Raw genomic sequence first — 12,776 nt, 5'->3', positions numbered from 1 at the left:
ATCTCTGCGTTTCGGACCGCGTAACTCTTCATGCGCTTTCTGTGAGGCAAGCATTCTAGCTTTTATCTTCTCTATCGCCTCATTTGTCCGCTGTACCGACTCGGGACCTAAGTATTTCCTCTCCCCGTCTCATCCCGGTGTGGATAGGGGATGCATTTCCTACCGTACAACAGTTCATAGGGAGCCATCCCTATCGTACTCTGATAACTGTTGTTGTAAGAGAATTCTATCAACGGTAGATACTTACTCCATGAGCCTTCAAAGTCCATAACACAGGCTCTCAACATATCCTCCAATATCTGAATTGTCCTTTCGGACTGACCATCTGTCTGAGGATGAAATGTTGTACTGAATTTCAGCTTCGTACCCATTGCCCGTTGCAAACTTTGCCAAAATTTGGAGGTGAATTTCGGATCCCTGTCCGAAACTATAGACTTCGGTACCCCGTGAAGTCTTACTATCTCTCTGACGTACAGTTCTGCCAACTGATCCACTGAAAATGTTGTTCTAACCGGCAGAAAGTGAGCAGATTTCGTAAATCGGTCCACCACTACCCAGATGGAATCATACAAACCCGTGGTCCTAGGTAACCCGACCACAAAATCCATCGTAATATCTTCCCATTTCCATTACGGTAGGGTTAGAGGCTGCAACAACCTGTTTGGTCTCTGATGTTCAGCCTTAATCTGCTGACAAGTGAGGCATCTCGATACAAATTCTACCAAATTCTTCTTCATACCGCTCCACCAGAAGTAGGGTTTCAGATCTTGGTACATCTTGGTGGTGCCGGGATGCAGAGAATACGGGGTAGAATGAGCCTCCTCAAAGATCTCATTTCTCAGTTCCACACTGCTCGGAACACAAACTCTGGCTTTATACAAAAGCATCCTTTGTCGACCGAAAAGTCCTTGGCTTGACCGGCCAATACCTCATCTCGGATCTTCACTAACTCCGGATCGTCATACCGAGCGACTTTTATTCTTTCCAATAGATCGGATTGCGGCGTCAAGTTGTGAAGCCGACCTACCACAAACTCAATCTTTGGATCTAACCATATCCTCTCGCTGGGCCGAGGTGAGATCTGAATCATGCTAGCTACTTGCCCGGGACCCTTTCTGCTCAGGGCATCAGCCACTACATTGGCTTTTCCGGGATGATAGAGGATCTCACAATCATAATCCTTCACTAATTCTAACCAACGCCTTTGTCTCATGTTCAAATCTTTCTGAGTAAAGAAATACTTGAGACTTTTATGGTCGGTATAGATCTCACACTTCTCCCCATAAAGGTAATGCCGCCAAATCTTCAGTGCAAAAACCACTGCGGCCAATTCTAGATCATGAGTCGGGTATCGCTGTTCATAATCTTTTAACTGACAAGAGGCATAAGCGATAACCCGGTCGGCTTGCATCAATACACACCCCAAACCCTGTTTGGATGCGTCACAGTAGACTACGAACTTCTCCTTGTCCGAAGGCAAAGCTAGCACCGGAGCAGTAATCAATCTCTGCTTCAGCTCCTGAAAGCTAGCTTCACATTTATCTGACCAGATAAATCGCTGATTCTTCTTTGTAAGCTCGGTTAGGGGCATTGAAATTTTGGAGAACCCCTCCACAAACCTACGGTAGTACCCAGCTAATCCCAAGAAGCTTCTGATCTCTGTCACTGTCTTCGGTCTCGGCCAATCCCTGACGGATTCAATCTTCCCGGGATCAACCTTCATCCCATCTTTACTCACAATGTGCCCTAGGAAGGACACTTGAGACAACCAGAACTCACATTTCTTAAACTTGGCGTAAAGCTTATGTTCTCGAAGTCGTTCCAGTACCATTTGAAGATGTAACTCATGCTCCTCTTCTGATTGAGAGTACACGAGGATGTCGTCGATAAACACAATCACACAGATATCGAGGAAATCCTTGAATACTCTATTCATCAGGTCCATGAATCTTTGCAGGAGCATTGGTTAGTCCGAATGACATAACCAGAAACTCGTAATGTCCATACCTAGTGCGGAAAGCCGTCTTTGGAATGTCCTCCTCTCGGATTCTCAACTGATGATAACTCGAATGGAGATCAATCTTAGAAAAGACCGTCTTCCCCTGAAGTTGATCGAACAAGTCATCGATCCTAGGTAATGGATATTTATTCTTCACCGTCAGCTTGTTCAACTCCCTGTAGTCGATGCACATCCTCATAGATCCATCCTTCTTCTTGACGAACAAAATCGGGGCTCCCCAGGGTGACACACTGGGCCGAATGAACCCTATGTCAAGCAACCCTTGGAGCTGAATCTTTAATTCCTTAAGTTCAGCTGGAGCCATCCTATACGGGGCTTTGGAAACCGGTTCCACCCCTGGTGCCAAGTCAATCACGAAATCAATCTCCCGCTGAGGTGGTAACCCTGGAAGTTCTTCGGGAAAAACGTCCAAAAATTCCCGAACCACTCTGATGTCCTCTGGCCGAATGGTGTCTGGCCGAGTGGTGTCCACCACCACGGCCAGAAACCCTAAGCACCCGCCGTGCAACAATTCTCTCGCTGACATAGCCGAGATCACCGGGATCCGAGATCCCTGAACTGAACCCACAAATACAAACGGTTCTTCACTTTCCGGTTGGAAGACCACCATCTTCCTTTTACAGTCAATGCTCGCCGAATATTTAGATAGGAAATCCATTCCTAAAATAATATCAAATTCGACTAAGCTCATCTCTATCAGATCAGCGCTTAACTCTCTACCATCTATCCTGATCGGTATAGACCTAATCCACCTATTGGAGATAACCAATTCTCCGCCAGGTAACAGGGTTCCAAACCACGATTCATATCTATCATAGGGTCTACCCAATTTACTAAAGACTACGGACGCCACATAAGAATGTGTAGCCCCGAATCAAACAAAGACGCGAATATAGCGAGTTGTTAATAGAAAGTTGACTGTGACTGCCGATGGGCCGGCATCCGCATCGGCTGCGTGATAGCGAATACCCCGGCCGGAGTGGGTATCGCCGGAGCTCTCGGTGCCTCTCGAGTCGGAGCTGGGGACATTCCCTCTTGAAGTGTCCGGGCATGCCACAATGAAAGCATCCCTGACCTTTGCACTCACCCCGATGGTGCCTCTTGCAGCTAGGGCACTCGGGATAGGAGAATCGGGTCTCATTACCACCAGGACGACTCCCTCGGTTCTGGTTCCCCCGGAACCTCTTGTTCTGACTCGAGCCACCGGAAGCAGTGGGTGCCCTCTTCCTCTGATCAATGGCCGAACCACTACTCCCCTTGCTAAAGCCTGATGCAGGAGGGGTAGGAGCTCCGCCACTCACCGCAGTGCCGGGCCGATTCGACATACACCCCACTGCGCCCTCAGCTCGCAGTGCCTTCTCCACCATCTGAGCATAGGTGGTGCTGTCGTCGGTGGTGATCATCAGGTCATGCCTGATCTTGGGATTCAACCCGTCTAGATACTTCTCCTTCTTGCTGAAATCGGTCGGCACAATTCCCGAGGCTAACCTCGCCAACCGATCAAACTGAGTAGTATACTCAGTGACGCTCATGTTCTCCCGCTGGGTCAGGTGAACGAACTCTTTCCTCTTGGCGCTTCTGACCGCCTCATTGTAGTATTTCGCATTAAAGAGTTCCTGGAACCTTTCCCAGGTCATGGTGGTGACGTCATGGATCTGAGACACCATGTCCCACCATACCAGGGCGTCCTCCTGGAACTGAAACGTGGCGCACACCACTCTGTCATTACCGGTGACACCCATGAAATTCAGTATCTTGGTGATCACCGTCAGCCATTGCTCGGCTTTCATCACGTCCGGACCTCCCAGGAAAACCGGAGGTGCTTGCTTCCGGAACCGCTCATACAATGGTTCCAATCTATGGGCCGCCACCACTATCTCGGCACAGGCGGCGAGGGGCGGTGCCACTTTGGAACTATGGGCACGAGGCTGCGGGAGCACCTGCTGTCTCAACCTACGAATCTCGAGGTCTTGTTCTTCGATCCGGGCTTGCATCTCCGCAAACCGTAACTCCCGATTCGGGGCTCCCTGATCGGCTGGGGGAGCCTGGGCAGCCTGTGGCGGGTTCTCATCACCCTGGCCACGAGCCCTGCCTCGGGGACCTCTACCTCGGCCCCTAGCAGGTGGGGGAAACTGAGCTCCCTGACCTTGATTCGACCCTACGGAGTTGCCCTGACTCCTGGTAGTCCGCCTGGCGTCCATCTAGTTAGAACCGCCTGCGAAACCAAGAGTTGGCATATCAGGTCGTATTCAAGGAGAGCTTACTAATGCCGCTTAATTTGGAAATTAAAAACGAAACATGCGCCTATTCTACTATCAGGCTACTAACATGCTTCCTAACAGGCTTTTCTTTTTCATAACTGAATAAAATAAACTACTAAAGCAATAAAGGCTTACTGAACCGTGAACCGAGCCAACTGCTGATGATGATTGTACATGTCGTGACGATCTTCGGAAGACAACCTGGCGGCTCTGATACCAAATTGTAACACCCTAACTACCTCAGGCGTATTACGTGATTTTTGAACGTACTGTGCAGCTCGTTGCTAATCAACGAGGTTTATGGAAAAACGTGATTAATTAAAATTTTGCTTTTTAATTAAACTTATAAACCATATTACAAAAGACTCGGGATCCCGATTATAAAATCATTTACAAAAAGGTTTAACTGTTTAACCATTACATAAAAATAAAAGTCGTCTAACGACCAGTTACAAAAATTCAGCCTTGCTGTCCCGAGGATCGTACGCTCCAGGCCTAACCGCCCCGATATGTACAATCTCATAAGCTCGCTCACGGTCCATCAGCTATGGCCTTGCCTTTACCTACGCATGAACATAAACTGTGAGTCGACAGACTCAGTAAGAAAAGCACAATAATATCATACATAATTCTAACTGCCGTGTCCAACACGATACTGAGTCCCGCTACTGCCATGTCCAACATGGTACTGAGCCACTACTGCCATGTCCAACATGGTACTGAGTTTTGAACGTTCATAGGGACGGTACTATTGACAAGTATCCTCCTGATCGGTCAAACCGGTCATACTCCGGCTTGCTTGGTCATACTCCGGCCACTGCCAGACGGGATAGGTCAATAGTACGGAACCACCAACCAAATGTCAGCCTAATCGGTCGAACCGGTCATACTCCAGCCTGTACCGACGTGACAGGGTTGGATGGTTCGAAGCCTATATACATAACTAATGTAATCTAGCAGGCTTCCTACATGCACGCTAAACATGTAATCTACATATGCATACTGTTATACTAATCTTACCTGGATTCCGATTTCAGGTGTGTCGGTCAACTTATTTGGGAACCGAAGGCGAGCGGCGGATTACTGGCTCCTAAACCATAAAAATCACAACGCTATAAGTGACACGCTAAATCACTTCCCGGGGACTAAAACTAGGAACTAAAAGTTTCCCTATCGATAAAAGCATGGCAATACCCCCTAAAACATAAAAACGAGGAAAACTAGGGTCCCTGAATTTTCCCCAACCGGTAGACCGGTTGCCCAACCGGAATTCCGGTTCTGGAAAATTCAGAACCCTCATCCGGAATTCCGGATGCACAACCGGAATTCCGGTTCCTCGCAGGCAGCAAACCAAATTTTTCATAACTCGACCAATTCAACCCCAATTGGTTCCAAACTTTCCAGACCTGCTCTAAACACCCCAAAGAACAAATCTAAGGCAACAAACTAACCCAGAAATCACAGAAACAAAAATCACCATTGGAGCTCAAGCTTTGAGTTCTAAACTCAAACTTGAGCAAATCCACCTAAACATGCATTCCACTAGCTTAATTCTACTTAAACTAGCATAAAATCACCTCAGAAAACTATAAAGAACATCCAGCAACTTCACAGCAACAAATAGAACCATTTCATTCAAAATTCATAACTTTTTCACATAAAAAATCTAACCAACTAGAGCAAGAACTTAAGCATGCAATTCAATCTCATCAAACCTACTGAATTCAACACTTTAATCACAGAAACAACAACAACAATAACCAGCAACAACAATACCAAAACACCATGCATGCATCACCATTTTTCATCATTTTTTTCAAGAATTACAACAAGAAAAGGTTAGAGACTTTACCAAGGATTAGAAGAACACTTAGATTGGATGAAACTAGCTTGAAAATTGAAGAAAAACCAGCCCTTGAACCCCAAGCCTTCGCGAAAAGAGAGAGAGAAAAGAGAGTGTTTTCCTTTTTCAAAGTTTTTCTAAAATATGCTAAGTGTAAAATTTGAGAGAAAATAAAGTTTTAATGCATATAACACCTTATTTCAGCCAAAATAATTATTTAAAATAAACATTTAATCCATTTAATAAATCACATAAGACAAAATACTAATGGGGCAAAAAGACCATTTTGCCCCTCCACCATAAAACCACATAAATCATACTAAAGGGGTATTTTTGGGAAATTCTAAATTCCCGGCCATTCCCGACATTCCCAATGTCTAAAATCCGTCCCCAAATTACTAACATACTAAGTTGTGATTTCTACTGAGCCAAACGCCGAGTTCCAAAATACCGGACACCGGAAATGCAAAATATGCAAGCTACTGAATAACATAAATAACAGTATAATAAATTATTTAAATGGCTATAAATAATTTCATAATTAATCACAATTAACTGATAATTTCCAAATTAACTAAGCGGGCTTTACAACTATCCCCCCCTTAAAAGGATTTCGTCCCCGAAATCTAACCTGAATAACTCTGGATATTGAGCTCTCATATCTGTCTCTAGCTCCCAGGTGGCTTCTTCCACCTTACTGTTTCTCCAGAGAACCTTGACCAATGCTATGGTCTTATTCCGAAGGACTTTATCCTTTCTATCCAGGATCTGCACTGGCTGTTCCTCATAAGTCATATCTGGCTGAAGCTGAAGACTCTCATAACTGAGTATATGAGAGGGGTCTGAAACGTATTTTCTCAACATTGAGACATGGAATACGTTGTGAACTGCTGATAAGGCTGGAGGCAATGCTAACCGATATGCCACTTGACCTAACTTCTCGAGAATCTCGAAAGGTCCTGTAAATCTAGGGCATAACTTGCCTCTTTTCCCGAAACGTTTAATCCCCTTCATCGGAGATACTCGTAAAAACACATGGTCCCCTACTCGGAACTCAACATCTCTGCGTTTCGGATCTGCGTAACTCTTCTGTCTGCTCTGTGAGGCAAGCATTCTAGCTTTTATCTTCTCTATCGCCTCATTGGTCCGCTGTACTGACTCAGGACCTAAGTATTTCCTCTCCCCTGTCTCATCCCAGTGGATAGGGGATCTGCATTTCCTACCGTACAACAGTTCATAGGGAGCCATCCCTATCGTACTCTGATAACTGTTGTTGTAAGAGAATTCTATCAACGGTAGATACTTACTCCATGAGCCTTCAAAGTCCATAACACAGGCTCTCAACATATCCTCCAATATCTGAATTGTCCTTTCGGACTGACCATCTGTCTGAGGATGAAATGTTGTACTGAATTTCAGCTTCGTACCCATTGCCCGTTGCAAACTTTGCCAAAATTTGGAGGTGAATTTCGGATCCCTTTCCGAAACTATAGACTTCGGTACCCCGTGAAGTCTTACTATCTCTCTGACGTACAGTTCTCCCAACTGATCCACTGAAAATGTTGTTCTAACCGGCAGAAAGTGAGCAGATTTCGTAAATCGGTCCACCACTACCCAGATGGAATCATACAAACCCGTGGTCCTAGGTAACCCGACCACAAAATCCATCGTAATATCTTCCCATTTCCATTCTGGTAGGGTTAGAGGCTGCAACAACCTGTGGTCTGCGATGTTCAGCCTTAATCTGCTGAAAAGTGAGGCATCTCGATACAAATTCTACCAAATTCTTCTTCATACCGCTCCACCAGAAGTACGGTTTCAGATCTTGGTACATCTTGGTGGTGCCGGGATGCAGAGAATACGGGGTAGAATGAGCCTCCTCAAAGATCTCATTTCTCAGTTCCACCTTTGCTCGGAACACAAACTGCGGCTTTATACAAAAGCATCCTTTGTCGACCTTTGAAAAGTCCTTGGCTTGACCAGCCAATACCTCATCTCGGATCTTCACTAACTCCGGATCATCATACCGAGCGACTTTTATTCTTTCCAATAGATCAGATTGCAGCGTCAAGTTGTGAAGCTGACCTACCACAAACTCAATGCTGGATCTAACCATATCCTCTGCTAGTGAGGTGAGATGCGAATCATGCTAGCTACTTGCCGGGACCCTTTACGCTCGGGGCATCAGCCACTACATTGGCTTTTCCGGGATGATAGAGGATCTCACAATCATAATCCTTCACTAATTCTAACCAACGCCTTTGTCTCATGTTCAAATCTTTCTGAGTAAAGAAATACTTGAGACTTTTATGGTCGGTATAGATCTCACACTTCTCCCCATAAAGGTAATGCCGCCAAATCTTCAGTGCAAAAACCACTGCGGCCAATTCTAGATCATGAGTCGGGTATCGCTGTTCATAATCTTTTAACTGACAAGAGGCATAAGCGATAACCCGGTCGGCTTGCATCAATACACACCCCAAACCCTGTTTGGATGCGTCACAGTAGACTACGAACTTCTCCTTGTCCGAAGGCAAAGCTAGCACCGGAGCAGTAATCAATCTCTGCTTCAGCTCCTGAAAGCTAGCTTCACATTTATCTGACCAGATAAATCGCTGATTCTTCTTTGTAAGCTCGGTTAGGGGCATTGAAATTTTGGAGAACCCCTCCACAAACCTACGGTAGTACCCAGCTAATCCCAAGAAGCTTCTGATCTCTGTCACTGTCTTCGGTCTCGGCCAATCCCTGACGGATTCAATCTTCCCGGGATCCACCTTGATCCCATCTTTACTCACAATGTGCCCTAGGAAGGACACTTGAGACAACCAGAACTCACATTTCTTAAACTTGGCGTAAAGCTTATGTTCTCGAAGTCGTTCCAGTACCATTTGAAGATGTAACTCATGCTCCTCTTCTGATTGAGAGTACACGAGGATGTCGTCGATAAACACAATCACACAGATATCGAGGAAATCCTTGAATACTCTATTCATCAGGTCCATGAATGCTGCAGGAGCATTGGTTAGTCCGAATGACATAACCAGAAACTCGTAATGTCCATACCTAGTGCGGAAAGCCGTCTTTGGAATGTCCTCCTCTCGGATTCTCAACTGATGATAACTCGAATGGAGATCAATCTTAGAAAAGACCGTCTTCCCCTGAAGTTGATCGAACAAGTCATCGATCCTAGGTAATGGATATTTATTCTTCACCGTCAGCTTGTTCAACTCCATGTAGTCGATGCACATCCTCATAGATCCATCCTTCTTCTTGACGAACAAAATCGGGGCTCCCCAGGGTGACACACTGGGCCGAGTGAACCCTATGTCAAGCAACCCTTGGAGCTGAATCTTTAATTCCTTAAGTTCAGCTGGAGCCATCCTATACGGGGCTTTGGAAACCAGTTCCACCCCTGGTGCCAAGTCAATCACGAAATCAATCTCCCGCTGAGGTGGTAACCCTGGAAGTTCTTTGGGAAAAATGTCCAAAAATTCCCGAACCACTCTGATGTCCTCTGGCTGAATGGTGTCTGGCCGAGTGGTGTCCACCACCACGGCCAGAAACCCTAAGCACCCGCCGTGCAACAATTCTCTCTCTGACATAGCCGAGATCACCGGGATCCGAGATCCCTGAACTGAACCCACAAATACAAACGGTTCTTCACTTTTCGGTTGGAAGACCACCATCTTCCTTTTACAGTCAATGCTCGCCGAATATTTAGATAGGAAATCCATTCCTAAAATAATATCCAATTCGACTAAGCTCATCTCTATCAGATCAGCGCTTAACTCTCTACCATCTATCCTGATCGGCATAGACCTAATCCACCTATTGGAGATAACCAATTCTCCGCCAGGTAACAGGGTTCCAAACCCTGATTCATATCTATCATAGGGTCTACCCAATTTACTAAAGACTCTGGACGCCACATAAGAATGTGTAGCCCCAGAATCAAACAGCACTGAATATAGCGAGTTGTTAATAGAAAGCTGACCTGTGACTACTGATGGGCTGGCTCATACAATGGTTCCAATCTATGGGCCGCCACCACTATCTCGGCCTGGGCAGCAGGGGCAGGTGCCTCTGGAACTATGGGCACAGGAACTGCAGGAGCACCCTGCTGTCTCAACCTCTGAATCTCGAGGTCTTGTTCTTCGATCCGGGTTTGCATCTCCGCAAACCGTAACTCCCAGTTCGGGGCTCCCTGATCGGGCGGGGAGCACAGGCAGACTGTGGCGGGTTCTCATCACCCCGGCCACGAGCCCTGCCTCGGGGACCTCTACCTCGGCCCCTAGCAGGTGGGGGAAACTGAGCTCCCTGACCTTGATTCGACCCTACGGAGTTGCCCTGACTCCTGGTAGTCCGCCTGGCGTCCATCTAGTTAGAACCGCCTGCGAAACCAAGAGTTGGCATATCAGGTCGTATTCAAGGAGTGCTTACTAATGCCGCTTAATTTGGAAATTAAAAACGAAACATGCGCCTATTCTACTATCAGGCTACTAACATGCTTCCTAACAGGCTTTTCTTTTTCATAACTGAATAAAATAAACTACTAAAGCAATAATGGCTTACTGAACCGTGAACCGAGCTAACTGCTGATGATGATTGTACATGTCGTGACGATCTTCGGAAGACAACCTGGCGGCTCTGATACCAAATTGTAACACCCTAACTACCTCAGGCGTATTACGTGATTTTTGAACGTACTGTGCAGCTCGTTGCTAATCAACGAGGTTTATGGAAAAACGTGATTAATTAAAATTTTGCTTTTTAATTAAACTTATAAACCATATTACAAAAGACTCGAGATCCCGATTATAAAATCATTTACAAAAAGGTTTAACTGTTTAACCATTACATAAAAATAAAAGTCGTCTAACGACCAGTTACAAAAATTCAGCCTTGCTGTCCCGAGGATCGTACGCTCCAGGCCTAACCGCCCCGACATGTACAATCTCATAAGCTCGCTCACGGTCCATCAGCTATGGCCTTGCCTTTACCTACACATGAACATAAACTGTGAGTCGACAGACTCAGTAAGAAAAGCATAATAATATCATACATAATTCTAACTGCCGTGTCCAACACGATACTGAGTCCCGCTACTGCCATGTCCAACATGGTACTGAGCCACTACTGCCATGTCCAACATGGTACTGAGCCACTACTGCCATGTCCAACATGGTACTGAGTTTTGAACGTTCATAGGGACGGTACTATTGACAAGTATCCTCCTAATCGGTCAAACCGGTCATACTCCCGCTGCTGGTCATACTCCAGCCTGTACCGACGGGATAGGTCAATAGTACGGAACCACCAACCAAATGTCAGCCTAATCGGTCGAACCGGTCATACTCCAGCCTGTACCGACGTGACAGGGTTGGATGGTTCGAAGCCTATATACATAACTAATGTAATCTAGCAGGCTTCCTACATGCACGCTAAACATGTAATCTACATATGCATACTGTTATACTAATCTTACACGGATTCGATTTCGGGTGTCTTAGTCAACCTGACTGGAACTGAAGCTGAGCGGCGGATTACTGGCTCCTAAACCATAAAAATCACAACGCTATAAGTGACACGCTAAATCACTTCCCGGGGACTAAAACTAGGAACTAAAAGTTTCCCTATCGATAAAAGCATGGCAATACCCCCTAAAACATAAAAACGAGGAAAACTAGGGTCCCTGAATTTTCCCCAACCGGTAGACCGGTTGCCCAACCGGAATTCCGGTTCTGGAAAATTCAGAACCCTCATCCGGAATTCCGGATGCACAACCGGAATTCCGGTTCATCGCAGGCAGCAAACCAAATTTTTCATAACTCGACCAATTCAACCCCAATTGGTTCCAAACTTTCCAGACCTGCTCTAAACACCCCAAAGAACAAATCTAAGGCAACAAACTAACCCAGAAATCACAGAAACAAAAATCACGATTGGAGCTCAAGCTTTGAGTTCTAAACTCAAACTTGAGCAAATCCACCTAAACATGCATTCCACTAGCTTAATTCTACTTAAACTAGCATAAAATCACCTCAGAAAACTATAAAGAACATCCAGCAACTTCACAGCAACAAATAGAACCATTTCATTCAAAATTCATAACTTTTTCACATAAAAAATCTAACCAACTAGAGCAAGAACTTAAGCATGCAATTCAATCTCATCAAACCTACTGAATTCAACACTTTAATCACAGAAACAACAACAACAATAACCAGCAACAACAATACCAAAACACCATGCATGCATCACCATTTTTCATCATTTTTTTCAAGAATTACAACAAGAAAAGGTTAGAGACTTTACCAAGGATTAGAAGAACACTTAGATTGGATGAAACTAGCTTGAAAATTGAAGAAAAACCAGCCCTTGAACCCCAAGCCTTCAGCCGAAAAAGAGAGAGAGAAAAGAGAGTGTTTTCCTTTTTCAAAGTTTTTCTAAAATATGCTAAGTGTAAAATTTGAGAGAAAATAAAGTTTTAATGCATATAACACCTTATTTCAGCCAAAATAATTATTTAAAATAAACATTTAATCCATTTAATAAATCACATAAGACAAAATACTAATGGGGCAAAAAGACCATTTTGCCCCTCCACCATAAAACCACATAAATCATACTAAAGGGGTATTTTTGGGAAATT

The sequence above is a fragment of the Cannabis sativa genome, chromosome 7 (assembly GCF_029168945.1).
Source record: "Cannabis sativa cultivar Pink pepper isolate KNU-18-1 chromosome 7, ASM2916894v1, whole genome shotgun sequence".
Lineage (NCBI taxonomy): Eukaryota > Viridiplantae > Streptophyta > Magnoliopsida > Rosales > Cannabaceae > Cannabis > Cannabis sativa.
This window is presented reverse-complemented; position numbering follows the sequence as displayed.